Source organism: Lygodium microphyllum, chromosome 9 (assembly GCF_053477565.2).
Source record: "Lygodium microphyllum isolate KBCC chromosome 9, Lygodium_microphyllum_v1.1.10, whole genome shotgun sequence".
Lineage (NCBI taxonomy): Eukaryota > Viridiplantae > Streptophyta > Polypodiopsida > Schizaeales > Lygodiaceae > Lygodium > Lygodium microphyllum.
In genome coordinates this window covers 131,550,653-131,565,590 of record NC_141143.1, presented here as the reverse complement: position 1 = coordinate 131,565,590, position 14,938 = coordinate 131,550,653, and the positions used below count along the sequence as shown (strand labels likewise).

At 43.5% G+C, this 14,938-nt stretch overlaps 1 protein-coding gene across 7 annotated transcripts in view; it reads right to left on the bottom strand.

The window, feature by feature from the left end:
* Positions 1-14,938, bottom strand: part of LOC148031595 (senescence-associated protein AAF, chloroplastic-like) — a 64,272-nt gene that overhangs the window by 29,839 nt on the left and 19,495 nt on the right. The gene's annotated exons all lie outside the window — the stretch shown is intronic.

The window sequence follows — 14,938 nt, the reverse complement described above, 5'->3', positions numbered from 1 at the left end:
CACAATGTGCATGCACAAGGCTTCATAAGCCTTGTGCACAGAGGCCGAATACACTATAGCTGTTTACAGGATTCCACAAGTGCAAGCAATTACCCTGAAGTATGATTATCAAAGAGATAGAAGTTATAACTTTGATGGAAATGAGCCCCTTGCACAAACGTGCATGTGCACAAGGCTTCATAACATTTGTGCACAGAGACCTAAAGGCTAATACACTACAGGTGTTTACAGAATTCCGAAAGCAGAAGCAATTAGTCTATTATGATTATCAAAGAGATAGAAACTATATTTTGATGGAAATGATCCCCTGTGCATGTGCACAAGGCTTCATAAGATTTCTGCACAGAGATCCAATATTTTATAGGTGTTTGCAGAATGAGAAATGCCTAACATGTGGAATGTAGTAAAAGATGGTTGTGATCTGGTGTAATCTGTTATATCTCCTGTAGCAGCAGACAATCTCTTGCTCAAACCAGGAACTACGACCTATTATTTCAAGGATGGCTGTAGGCTTGAAAGCATGGAAGGGATGATGAGAAAAGAGCTGTTTTGAGTGCAATACGGATGTGGGTGACCAATTTAGGATCAGACCATCAACGACACTTAGGTGTCTGCCGATGCTCCATCATAGTCCAAGCCATCTCAATCAAATTCTTGTTCTCCTCCACGAGTTCTGATTTGTGTCATGGACTTGACTCTGGTCACCTCAGTACTAGTCCCAGACACATGAAACTCTGAGGCTCTCCTCCATTGTATCAGCATTGAGCATGATTCATTATTACATTCTATCTTCTATGTTTTTGAGTTTTGTGTCATTGCATTTGCCATGAACACTCTGTGTTCCTCCTTGTGAACACTACCATTTCTTTACAGAGGGAGTCAAAGCAACAGAGTGAAGGGGAGGTAACCTGGAGGCAAGGGGAGGGGCCTAAGGGGCTAGTGGGTTAAGGGAATCCGATAACAAGGGTGAAGAAGTGGATTTGGCATTTAACTTCCCACTTGTAGCAACCACATGGATATAGGCATTGCATCCGAACACTCAAAAATGAACAAGGGAGAGCTTCCACCCAACATAAGCCTCATAAGGAGTCTTCCCAAGTACAATAATTGTAGAGGACCCCGATTGCAGATGTCCTGAAAAGTGATAACAACCTCAGCCCTCAACCCAAAGGGTATGTGAAATCTCTTTGCCGTCAAGCATAGACTAGCCATCTCCAGCATGTCCAATTTGTCACTCTGTTAGACCATTCTCTAATAGGATACCTATGCTGGTAAACTCTGTCTAAATGCCATGCTAGGCGGCTTTTTTTTGGCAAGCATCTTGGACCATCAAAGATTTTAGGCGATCTACTACCTGACTTTTGGTTGAACCCGTCTCTTTAGGTCTACAACATATACATCTATTAAGCTAAAAAATGTGCATTACACATTAAACCTTCATTAGCTCATTAAAGACCCCTAAAACTCAATGTGTTTCAATGTTCCATAAGCAAAACTCCCCACTTTTTGGTTGGTTCCTCATCTATAAATAGAGAGTATGCTAGCTCCATTGCATCCCTCGTCATCCCAATCTATCCCTAGTTCATCATCACATGGCTGCTAGCTCCTCCTCCTCCTCCTGCCATAGTAGCTAGGGAACGAGAATGAAAACAAGCACGACAAGTCCTAGGGTATTGGGAATAGGGCCCCAAGGGAAATGGGAATGCAATGGTGTTGAGCTAAAAATTCATCACCCATATATTAGCTCTTTAAAACAGCCCCAAAACAGTAAATTACCAAAAGTTTCATTGAATGGGGAGCAATTCTAGCGAGTTTGTATCCCACATGAAAAACCCTAATTTGGAAGGACCATTCCAGGTCTATAAACAGACGGGCTGCCCACCATTCAGTCCCATCCTTCTGTGCAGGTTTCTCCCATTTGCGTGCAGATTTCACCCATCAGCCTTCTTCTGATGGCTGTCCAGCCCCTCCACACTGCTGCCATGTCATCATCCCTCCTTGATCACAGGGAGGCTGCCCTGCTATCCAGGCATCCACTCAGCATCAGACAAGCTGTGTTTTGCAGTGCAGACCCCGACATGCCATCCAACACTCCACCAGCTCCTGCGTTTTGCAGATTTGCTGCTCCCTTCATTATCTGACACCTCCTCCTGCTGTCGCATGGCTGCCTACTGCCTTGGTGTTCAGTGTTTTGCACCTTCCCACTCTCCAACATCTCGGATTGGTGGTTACAACAATCAGGATCCATCTCCGGTGGATGTCACACTTTGACACTCACCACTCTGCGCTTGAGCATTCTATGCAGTCTTACATTCATTTACAGCATTCATTCACTTCAAAGTTCTTCTCTCTCTTTCTCTGTTTGTGTTCATTTCTGAGTTTGAGTTTTGAGTTTTGCACTTAGGATTTCAGTTTTGCACCTCACCATTTGAATCTTCATGTTTTAATCGTGGTCATACTAAAAGAACTAGGTACATTGACAAATTTTTTCATGCCACGAAAAGATAACAGAAGGTGTACCTCTCCATTATCGAAGATGAAGAAGACCATGAAGAAGAACAAGAAGAAGACACTCAAGAGAAAAAGGACAAGCCTCATCCTTCCTTCCATTCCCACTATTTAGACCAACCCTTTTAGAGCATTGTATGTACTTAACTTAATGTTCCTATCGTAAGCCTTGTACTCCTCATGTAACCATGGACTCTGCAAGCAAGATGACGCCCCGCCTTCATTTTCACCTTCTTTTTCTCCTCCTATTCCACATCTCAATCTCATAACACGAGGAGTTTGAAGAGTACTTGCGCATCACATATAGTCGTGCTTACACCCCTCCTACCAACTTTGCTACTATATCCAAGCAAGTTGATAAGACTGATCACCTCTCCAATCATGGAGGATATACGACATTTGAAACAACTAGCAACCCATGTTCTTCATCTCAACCAAGCCCAATGTCAAGTTCGTACAACCCCTTAGAGTCATATGAATTAAAACCCTCTCCTGTTTCTCCTTTTGGTGTGTAGGATCTGAATGACTTTCAATATGTAAACTTCAATAGAGGGACCTCTCGAAGCAGACATCCTTCATCAAGTATATCTATATCTTTTGTTTCATTTGAGCATGTAAACCACTCTCCTCAAATCCCTTCCATCCCTCCCACTTTTGATCCACACTTTCATTTCCTCTCTTCTTCGTTCCAAAACCTCGAATTGCACTCCACTTCCAACTCCAGCACACTTGGAGTTGGATCCTCCATTTCTAGTCCTAGTATTTTCTCTTTCTCCACACCATATTCTACCTACCCTAACTTCCCTGCCATATTGCACTATGATACATCATTACGGAGAATGCCACCCTTTAACACTGCCTATCCACAAGTGAGAACTTCTTTTCACCTTGGGACGGCGGTGATGGGTATCCCCCGAACACTCACCTCCTCAACTATTGGCCATTCAAACGCAAGGATTTCCATCTCTCTCTCTCCACATCATATTCTACCTACCCTCACTTCCCTACCACTTTGCACCATGGTAAATCGTTAGGGGAAATGCCACCCTTTAACACAATGCCTTGCCACTTTGGGACATCGCCATTGTGGAAAATCAGAGTGGAAGTAAAGATTGAAGTGTGCACAAGAGAAAGAGAAGAGCTCACAAGTACAAGAACAAGTCTTGCTTATTCAGTTGCTCATGAAAGTACAACTTGGGTCACTCTCACTCATCAGTTGATGTAGACCCATGGGTTGTTTATATAGCCCCAGAAGGCTAGGGTTAGGGTTTCCCCTTCCCCTCAGGACCATTCACACTCAACTACCCTTATCCCCTCCAGTATAAGGAGAGCTCACATGCTTACACTCTCAACACCCCCCCTCAATGCCAAGTGGCATTGGATAAAGCATGACAGGATTCCCCCCCTTAATCCACAATGAGATGCCTTTATAAATCAAGCTACAAAAGATGGTTATAGGTGGAGAGTTTACAAGACTCAAAAGAATCAATCTTTAGTGGATTGGGAGGCAAAGTTAGCCTCCAATTCCTAAGGTGGTTCTGGAACACTGGGACATTTACGGTGATATGCCCAGTCTTTTTGCATTCATTGCACTTCATTTTTTCTGGGTACTTCTTCCAACAATTAGTTACAATATGCCCTTTTTTATGACAAAAAGAGCACTTTGTAGAAATTGTATCGACTAACACTTGCTCACGGAAAGTATATGCTGAAGTGCCTTCGTTATGGTTCCTCTTCTCTTCATCCAGACATGATTGGATGGTACTTGCCAAAGTTGACTTAGGGATATTGGTAAGGGTAGTAACAAGGGTTGGAAAGACCTTCTTTACAGACTTCAAAAGGATGGCAATGGCATCTTCATCATGAATTGGTGCTTGCCAACTATTGGCATCTTCATATGTAAAATAAACTTACTTAGGTCTTCTCCTTGTTTATACTCCAAGCTAAAATACTCAATCTTTAGAAAAATCTTGGAGTTCTTCCCTCTAGCACCATAGAGCCTTTCAAGCTTATCCCATTTCTCCTTGGCAGTGGAGAGTTGGTCAATATGATGAATTAGGGATTCATCCAAATGAAGTATGATGACGGCCTGAGCTCTTTCATCGTTTTCAACATCAAGGGGATTTGTTGGATCAATAACTTTGGTCCCTTTTATGAAGGGCCAGTAGCCCCGTTCCATCGTTTTATATTTCACCGGGACTTGCCAGGGATGGAAATTTTTTCCAATAAACTTGCGGATTTGAGGCCTTACATCTGCATAAGCCATGGCCATAATAGGAAGGTCTTACCTATCGCCATAGGCAATGGCAGTATCTAGTCCTTTATAGATGGCCAAGTACGAACCAACTAACAGAATTAATGGCCTTACAAATGATAACCAACTTTAAAATTGTAAGGATGAAAAAGGTTGGAAATCATACATATGTAGTATCTCAAGGTAAGATTTTGATGGTCCTTTCCTTCGGACAACCCTTGATTTAAGTTTTACTATTTTCCTAGGTCTCAATGAGGTGAACTTTGATTGGACTTCTGGCTCCTCCCCACCTTGTGGTTTATTGTACGAACATTTGGTTGAGCAAGGTCGATTAATGACTTCGACACTTGGCGAAGAGTCCAAGGAGATTTCAATCACATTAATATTCATGTTTCGACATAAGGTAGTGGCACTAATGTCACTAAATGCCTTTTCAGTGCTTAGAAGCACTCATCTCAAGATGGAGATGTTTAGGTATTTACCTTGTCAAGCTTGGTGAGATACTTGACTAATACTGGTGTTGAGAGCATGCTTCTCGGTGAGCTTATGATGTCCTCGCAGTATTGAAGCTATTCAGAAATCAGAAATACACTTTATAGCATGTGCTTCAGTGACTAAAATCAAATTTTAATGATTCCCAAATTGAAAAAAGTGAAAAATAGAAAGCTTCAAGCTTCTTGGCTATGCCTGCTAGAAAACCCATAATTAGGGTTTTGGTCACAGTAGACAACAGGACAGGAATTAGGGCAAACCCTCTTAGGTGAAGATGGTCCACTACAGGGGCTACAATAGCCCTATGATAGCCAGGAAGATTGCGCCACCTGCAGATCATGCCATGCTTTAGAACTTCACACTGCCCAAACTACACCGTTTTCTCGGAACTAAGCAATGCTGCCCTCCACGTCACCTAATCCCCGCGTTTAACGCGCCATGCTAAAGCGCTTTGAGCTAGGAAGAAGATCTCCAAAAGGAATCAGAAGCTGAAATGCTCTCCTTTACTCTCCCCAGGTCCTCCAACAGAGATGGGTCTAGTTGGCTATGGTGGAAAAGAAGGTAAATGAGAGGGCAAAGGATCTTCTTATGCACTTAGGTATGTAAAGAGGCTAAGGGAAGCTGAAGGATCAAAGATGGTTCTAATACCATGTGGAAAATCAGAGTGGAAGCAAAGATTGAAGTGTACACAAGAAGGAAAGAAGAGCTCACAAGTACAAGAACAAGTCTTGCTTATTCAGTTGCCCATGAAAGTAAAACTTGGGTCACTCTCACTCATCAGTTGATGTAGACCCATGGGTTGTTTATATAGCCCCAAAAGGGTAGGGCATAGAGACAGGGAACGCCCGTTCCGGCGCATAAGAACGGATTAACGCGTTCCGGGAGATACGAGCCTAGGAAACGCTGGCGAAACGTTTCCTCCCGTTCCCGCCCGTTCCCTAGCCGTTCCCACCCATTCCATGGCCGTTCCCTGTTTGGAACGGCCGTTCCAGCAAGGTAATTTTTAAATTTTTTTTAAAAAAAAGTCGCCCGCAGCCCGCTACTCCCGCCTGTCTCCCGCTACTCTCCCGCCTGTCGCATGTCCACCTCCTGTATCTTGCACGTGTCGCCCGCCTGCATCTTGCGCGTGTCGCCGGCAAGCTTCTCCACACTCCTGCCTGTCGCCCACCTTCTCCCGCTTGTCGCCCGCCTTCTCCACACTCCGCCTGTCGCCTGCCTTCTCCCACCTACTCCCACGTGTCGCTCCGCCTGTCACCCGCTACTCCTACTGCTCCGCCTGCTCCCGCTTCACTTGCCTGCTCCGCCTGCCACACCTACCTCGCCAAGGCCGTGCCTACTTCTGCCCACCTGACTCTTCCACCTGCGTCTCCCGCCTACGTCGCGTGCGGCACACGGTACACCTCTATTGATTGCTTGGCCTGACTCCCGCCCGCGATTAGGTGAGGTCCGAGGAATCTAGATTCTCGATACTCATGATGAAATTTTGGCCGAAATTTCTGCAATTTCATTGGACTTTCAACTTTGGTTGAAATTTCTGCAATTTCATTGAACTTTGACACATGGATGTTGAAATGTTGGCTGCAAATTTCTGTAATTTCATTGAAGTTTACTGATTATTTGTCACTTCTATATAGATGACAGCATTGATATCTATGGGATCTTCATCGTCCTCAGCAGGTAATTCGTCAACTACTGGACGAAGTCGAAGCACTACTTGGCCATGGTGGGATGAGGTAGATGCAGGGGTGCCATTGAGAGGTGGAGGGGCTCGCCCTTGGAAATGCAAACTTTGCCCTTATGCTCGCACTACTGGGGCTGATAAAGTGAGAGCCCATCTTCTACATGAGGAGGGGAAAGAGGTGCGTTTTTGCACCAATGTATCAATTGAGAAAAGGCAGGAGTTACTTGACCGCATAGCCACTTCTATGGGGAATTCACATGCCAGGAGGACGCCAAATATAGCAGTGGATCCAACAACATGGACTCCAAGGCCAGCAAGGCATGGTGCTTCATGCAGAAGACCACCAGGATTAGTGGCTATGCAGCCTTCTCGTGGGCCATCAATGGCAACAGGTTGTGGTGTTAAACAAAGTTCATTGCACACTTCATGGGAACCAAAGAAAAAAGAGGAAACAGATGCAGCAGTGGCACGCTTTTTTTACCATGACCATATTGCATTCAAATCAGCCAGGTCACCTTATTTTTTAAATATGGTGACAAAGATTGCAGAGTATGGACCCACATATAAGCCCCCTTCATCAGAAACTATCAAGACTACATTGCTTCAAAAGGAGAAAGTAGCCATAGAGATTGCAACAGCAAATATTTGCAATCAATGGGCAAGAAATGGAGTGACATTGATAGCATATGGATGGAGTGACACACGCCATAGGTCCATACATGGTATTGTTGCATATTCTCATGGAGATGTATACTTCATTGGTAGTCATGATGCTTCAAAGACTGGAAAGAGTGCAAGATGTATTGGCATCCGAGTGGTGCGAGGCAGTGCAGGCTGTTGGGGCAGAAAATATAGTGCAGTTTGTGACAGATGGTGAACCTACAAACAAGGCAGCATGAAACATTTTAATGGCAATGTATCCACATATCACCTTTAGTCCATGTATGGCGCATTGCTTGAATAACTTGTTGAAGGATATTGGGGACTTGCCATGGATTGCATCTCTTGTTGCGAAAGGCAACAAGATTATCACATTTATATGTAATCATCAATACTTGCATGCTGAGTTTCGCAAGAGAAGTGACAAAGAACTTCTTAAATACTCGGATACACGATTTGCATATAACTTTCTTATGCTTGGTCAATTGCACTATTGCAAAGGTACAATTAGGGAGCTATTTGCTAGTAATGAGTATGAAAATTGGACTGGGGCTGCCACTACTACTGCTGTGTTATGTAATGCATATGTTTCTGATAGAGATTTTTGGGATGAGGTTAATCGCACCAACCAAATGGTTGATCCTATTATGCACATGTTGAGGCTTGCACATGGCATGGATCCATGCATTGGGAAGATCTACGAAGGTATGGATCGCATGATTGAGAGGTTGAAGAGTTTGGAACCAAATGAAAATAGGTATGAGCAGATCAAGGAGTTATGCATCAGCAGATGGAATGAGTATGACTCTCCTATGCATGCTGCAGCATATGTGCTTGATCCTGAGTTTCAAGGAAAGATGCAAGAAAGAGACCTTGAGGTGGTCAAGACTTGGAACACATTGCTTTTGAAGGCTTTATCCTAGCCCTGAAATGCAACGCAAAATTAAAAATCAGCTCTCTATATATCGGCAAACATTAGGGATGTTTGGTACACAGGATGCACTAGAGGACAGGACAAATATTGGGGCTGCTTTATGGTGGGAGGACTATGGGGCAGAAGCTCCAGAGGTGCAGAGTTTGGCTATTTGTATTCTTAGCCAAACAATTAGCTCTTCTTGTTTAGAGCAACTATGGAGCTCATTCAATCACATTCACTCAAAGAAGAGAAATCGTCTTGGTACAATGAAGACGAATTACCTAGTTTATGTAAGCTCCAATCTTCGCTTGCTAGCTCGTACATCAGTTGCAAAGGCTGATTCTTTTATATGTTGGGAAAAAGATGACAATGATGATGATGGTGATGGTGATGGGCAAGATGTTGTTCAGCAGGATGAGCATCCAGGCACAGTGGAGCCATCTTCCATGAATCATAGCACTTAGTAGCTAGCCTTTTGGAACTTTAGAGTATTGACTTGGAAATTGGAGCTCTTGTAACTTGGATCTTTACTATTTAGGCTTTAAAGTTTAGTGCATATTTTGTGTTTTTGCAATGCACACTTGTTGCCAGTTGAACTTATGCAACATTGTTGATTACAATGTTGAATTATGAATGCGATAATCCATTGCTGGTTACAATGTTTTGAATCTTTATTATTGTTGAAACTTGTTATTATATCTCTAGAGTCTAATTTCATGAATTATGGTTGATATGATCTCTCTCTCTAGATTCTAAGACAAGTGTTGACTCTCTCTCTCTCTCTCTCTCTCTCTCTCTCTCTCTCTCTCTCTATTATATATATATATACCGTTCCCTCCATTCCCATTCCCTCACTTTGGGCGTTCCCCCCGTTCCAGGGGGTCCCATTCCCCGTTCCTGGTAACTATGGGGTAGGGTTAGGGTTTTCCCTTCCCCTCAAGACCATTCACACTTAGCTACCCTTATCCCCTCCAGTATAAGGAGAGTTCACATGCTTACACTTGCGCCGTTTTCTGGGAACTAAGAAATGCTGCCCTCCACGTCGCCTAATCCCCGCATTTAATGCGCCATGCTGAAGCGCCCTGAGCTGGGGAGATCTCCACAAGGAATCAGGAGCTGAATTGCTCTCCTTTGCTCTCCCCAGGTCCTCCAACAAAGGTGGGTCTAGCTGGCTATGGTGGAAAAGAAGGTAAATGAAAGGGCAAAGGATCTTCTTGTGCACTTAAGTGTGTAAAGAGGCTGAGGGAAGTTGAAGGATCAGAGATGGCTCTAATACCATGTGGAAAATCAGAGTAGAAGCAAAGATTGAAGTGTGCACAAGAGGGAGAGAAGAGGTCACAAGTACAAGAACAAGTCTTGCTTATTGAATTACTCATGAAAGTACAACTTGGGTCACTCTCACTCATCAGTTGATGTAGACCCATGGGCTGTTGATATAGCCCCAGAAGGCTAGGTTTAGGGTTTCCCCTTCCCCTCAAGATCATTCACACTTAGCTACCCTTATCCCCTCCAATATAAGGAGAGTTCACATGCTTACACTGTCAACAGTCGTTGGCCTAGAGCCTATGCTAGACTCTCGATAGACTCACCCTAATCACATCCGTCAATGGAGAGCTTGCAATGCCACAGCCAATGTTGAGCTAATCCAAGGGTCGCTTCCTAAGTTCCACTCTCAATTATAGCATTTTCACCTCCCATCTAAGCATTGGAGTCATCTCATTGGCCACTATGCGACGAGAGATGACACTCGGTGTATCAATCTCAACTTTGAGCTTCAAGAGTTTTCCATTAAGCAAGGGCATGATTTGAATGTCAAGTTGGCCGAATATCGCTGGTTACTCACTAAGTTTGCCACTGCTAGCTCACTAAAGTTAGATGAAGATTAGGTTATATTCTTTTTTAATAAGCTACCTAAAAAATACTTCCATTTCATACAGCACATTATCTCATTGCCCCGATTACCGACCTTCTATAAGGTTGAGTGTCACTTCTTGCATTACGCAAGGCTACATGATCAAGTCCACGAGAAGCCCTCTACATACTCTTATTCAGAGAGGGGTCTGGTTGCCACTTCTTCACAAAAAAACCCACAATGGCAAAACTCACGAGATACGAAGGCAAGCCAAAACAAGGGTGACACCCATTCCTTCGATAGGACCAAAGAACCAAAACCCATCTGGCAACAACTCCCAAAGAAAAATAGAATTTTTAAACACTAGCAGAGATCAGGCCATATGGATGAGGAGTGTCATACCAAGGCCCAAGGTCTTCCTCCTAAGAAACATCAACCAACCATTGTGAACACCTCCACTCCTGTTGGACAATCCAATGGGGCTATGCCTCCTACAACTGCCCCATCTACTCCTTCTGTCCCACTGGCCACTGGACATGTGGCACACGGACAGTTCCAGTACTCTATATCTTTCAATACCCCTAAAGGATAAGCTAATTCATCTGCTAGCTCCTCTCCCATAGCACTTTGCATCCATTCCTTCGTCTCCCTTTGCACTCTCAGACTTGTTGATGGACGTATGTGATGGTGGCCACATCCTTGGTTCTTCCTTCTTTAGTCTTCCACTACATTCACTCATACACACACACACATTGCACATTTTTCATTTAGCTTTACTTTTTGTTTTGTTTTGCTTCGAAGCATTTCACTACTTACCTCTATTTTTTAGATTCTCATCTCTTTTGCAAGATTTTATATTTCACTATAGGGCTAATATGCAAGTTTGCACTAGTTCTTTTTGGGCTAGAGACTTGGGATGCACACCATTCTTTTTATGGTTTCTTTTCCAAGGAGATTTGCTTCTTCTATCAACAATGTACTACATACATATGTGCCCAAAAGCACTTCTGATACACAAAAAACCACCAAAATTCTCTGCAATTTCTCCAAAATCTCACAAGTGGAAGATAATAAACTTGAATTACACTACTTACAGCACCAAAATTGCTTCAGCAATGTCCCCAAAGTGCATTTCACTCATCAATTTTGCCAAAATTCACAAATTTCAGCAAAAGCCCCAAAATTTCATTGACCAATCTGCCCCGATTGCATTAAAACATGTTCCCGAGAACATAGAACAAGCAAATTTAGCAAATTTCACAAAATTTTGCAAAAGCCCCAAATTCCTCGGCTCCAAATGTGCACCAATGTCAATAAATTCCGCTCAGCTAAGCAAAATTTCACTAATACATGAAAAGCCCCAAAATTTCAAAGCCAACATGCACAATTTTTGCAATTTTTGGGACAAATGTCACTGTTATGCATGAGCAGCACTAAACCTGGGAAAAGCCCCAAATTTTTAGCCACAAATCTGTAATCTATGCTCACACCTGCGAACTAGGGCTTAGGTAGATGTGCCAAGTCACCAAAAAATGTCGAGCTGACTGTTGACTAGCTGTCACGTGCTGCCACCTCAGTCCCGCTAACTGTTGCGTGCTGCCGCCTACTGTCACCTGCCTGCCATGATGTCGCTTGGTCACGATTAACTAACACCTATTGCTACCTGCCTGCCACATTGTTGCCTGAACACGACTGACTGCCGCTGACTGCCACCTGGTCTGCCTGGTCACGCTGACTACCGCCTAGTCACGTCAGCTGTCAATGAGTTGTCGCCATCTGAAGACACTGTCGGCCTACCTGCAAAAGTGACAACCTGCCTCCTTCACATGACACGCGCTGAATCTGACCTGTATGGTCCTCGGGAAACGCACACCCCTCAGCTGCAGCTTTGATACCAGTTAGTCGGGATGACTACGCAATGGGAATGCGAGTCAGAAGTGGTGGAACAACAGCAGTGTTGAGTGTGAGAGTGAGTGAATCCCAAGATGAGTGTACCAGCTTGTCACGGTACACAAAGAATAAAAAGTATTTATATATCAGGGTACAAATAAGGGTATGTTCACACCCGTATAAGTTTATACAAGAAGATTAAGGAACTTTACACCGGAAGGGACTTTGCCCCTTGGTTTGCTCAAGGATTGGCCTTCAATTGTGCTACTTGGGTGACAAATCCAGCCCCAAATGTTACTAGTTGAATGACCACTTGAAACTCCTGAAATTGCCCTAATTTCAATGACTAAAATTCAAGTCTCTAGGCCTTCAATTTCTAAGCACACTTCTAAAGATGGCTGTCAAACCCTAATTTCTGCTGTAAATTAGGGCTTAAACAAAGATTAGTGGCTGATTTTGCTGGAAATTGCTAAGGAAGAATGAGAATATACTGGAGGATGAAAGAAATGTTGAGGAGAGAAAATTCAAACTTTATCACAAAAAATGAAAAAAATCAACTAATGCTCTATGTCAAAATGACTAAGTGACCAGAGAGATAGTAGGGTTTGCGAGGGAAAACACAAAGTGTATACTGCAAACACTGAGAGAGAAAAGAAACACAAAAGATGATGAAAGATGAATCATGCTGATGAAGTGAACCTGATACAAGGGTCTCGTAGCACAAAGGAAGCCCTGGAGTGCAGAAAGACTGCCAAAGAAGCCTCTGAGTTTGCAAACGCCGGATGAGAAGGTATCGCCTGGAGCAAGGAGACTGCTGTCGAAGGATGAGGAGCCTCTGAATCTGCAAACAAAGGGATGAAGAGTGGTATCGATACCTTCTTGCTAGACTTCAAAAATGCATATGTAAAGCCAGATTGCTTTACATATGCATTTTTGAAGTCTAGCAACATTCTAAGTCCACTGCACCTATATATCGATGAGGCTAGTGTGCCCCACCACCATCCTTTCACACTCGCTCTCTAGCACACTAGAGTCAGAAGAGACAACATCACCACTAGAGAGGCCTTCGCAGCATTCGCTTCCCTGCAGAAGAGGAGCCTTTTGTAGCCTTGGCCTTCACCTTAGCCAAAGGGCCAGAGTATCTAAAGATGAGGTGGATGGTGGCTCATTGCAAGAGTCCTTACCCTTCTTCTTCTTCTTCTTCTTCTTCTTCTTCTTCTTCTTCTTCGCCACTAGTATCTTGCATTTCTTTCAAAGATACCCCTTTTTACCACAAAGATAATGATGTGCTTTTGTCTTCTTCTGTCTGTCACCCCTCTCTAAAGCTGTAAATGCTCCATCTAGACCACCATATCGAGATAGTAGCCTCCCCTTTAAAAGCAAAGAAGCCTCGTGCCCAAGCAACGTAGAAGCTATAAGCACAAAACTAAAAGTTGTTGCCAATGTCTAGGCTCATAAGACATTGGTCACACTGTTGAACTCCAAAGAGGACCTGTAGAGATGAGGTGAATGTTGCAAACAAAGGGATGAAGAGTGGTATCGATACCTTCTTGCTAGACTTCAAAAATGCATTTCAAACTTGCTAGACTTCAAAAATGCATATGTAAAGCAACATTCTAAGTCCACTGCACCTATATATTGATGAGGCTAGTGTGCCCCACCACCATCCTTTCACACTCGCTCTCTAGCACTAGAGAGTCAGAAGAGACAACATCACCACTAGAGAGGCCTTCGCAGCATTCGCTTCCCTGCAAAAGAGGAGCCTTTTGTAGCCTTGGCCTTCACCTTAGCCAAAGGGCCAGAGTATCTAAAGATGAGGTGGATGGTGGCTCATTGCAAGAGTCCTTACCCTTCTTCTTCTTCTTCTTATTCTTCTTCTTCTTCTTCTTCTTCTTCTTCTTCTTCTTCTTCTTCTTCGCCACTAGTATCTTGCATTTCTTTCAAAGATATCCCTTTTTACCACAAAGATAATGATGTGCTTTTGTCTTCTTCTGTCTGTCACCCCTCTCTAAAGCTGTAAATGCTCCATCTAGACCACCATATCAAGATAGTAGCCTCCCCTTTAAAAGCAAAGAAGCCTCGTGCCCAAGCAACGTAGAAGCTATAAGCACAAAACTAAAAGTTGTTGCCAATGTCTAGGCTCATAAGACATTGGTCACACTGTTAAACTCCAAAGAGGACCTGTAGAGAATAGTCTACACAAGATGTGCTTCTAGAAGGGCGAACTGCATGTGTCAAAGTTAATCTTGTATCTGTGTCACCCAAACAATGAATGACCAAATCATATCAGTCACCTAGAACTTAATAGTATGCAATTGACCATAGAGAGTCACAACTCGCATGGTTGATAGAGTCTCATATGTAAGCTATAACTTCTCCCATACTTCTAAAGCCATCTTGCAAGAGCTAACTGCCGGAAGGACTTTAGAGATGCATCTGAGAAGAGGAAAGTAGGCACAAGCATCGTCGGTCTCTCAAGTAAGAGCTGCCTCGTCATAATTGTCTCAGCCCCAAACTTCAGGAATAGAACACATCTGGGGATGCAAGATGGCTCCTAAAACAACATACCACAAGCGCCTCTGCACAAACTATGCTTTCATCACAACACTCCATGTGAGATAGTCAGGTCCCTTAAGCTTATCATCAATAAAGCAACATGGAGGTTTTGAGAGGAGACACAGAAAA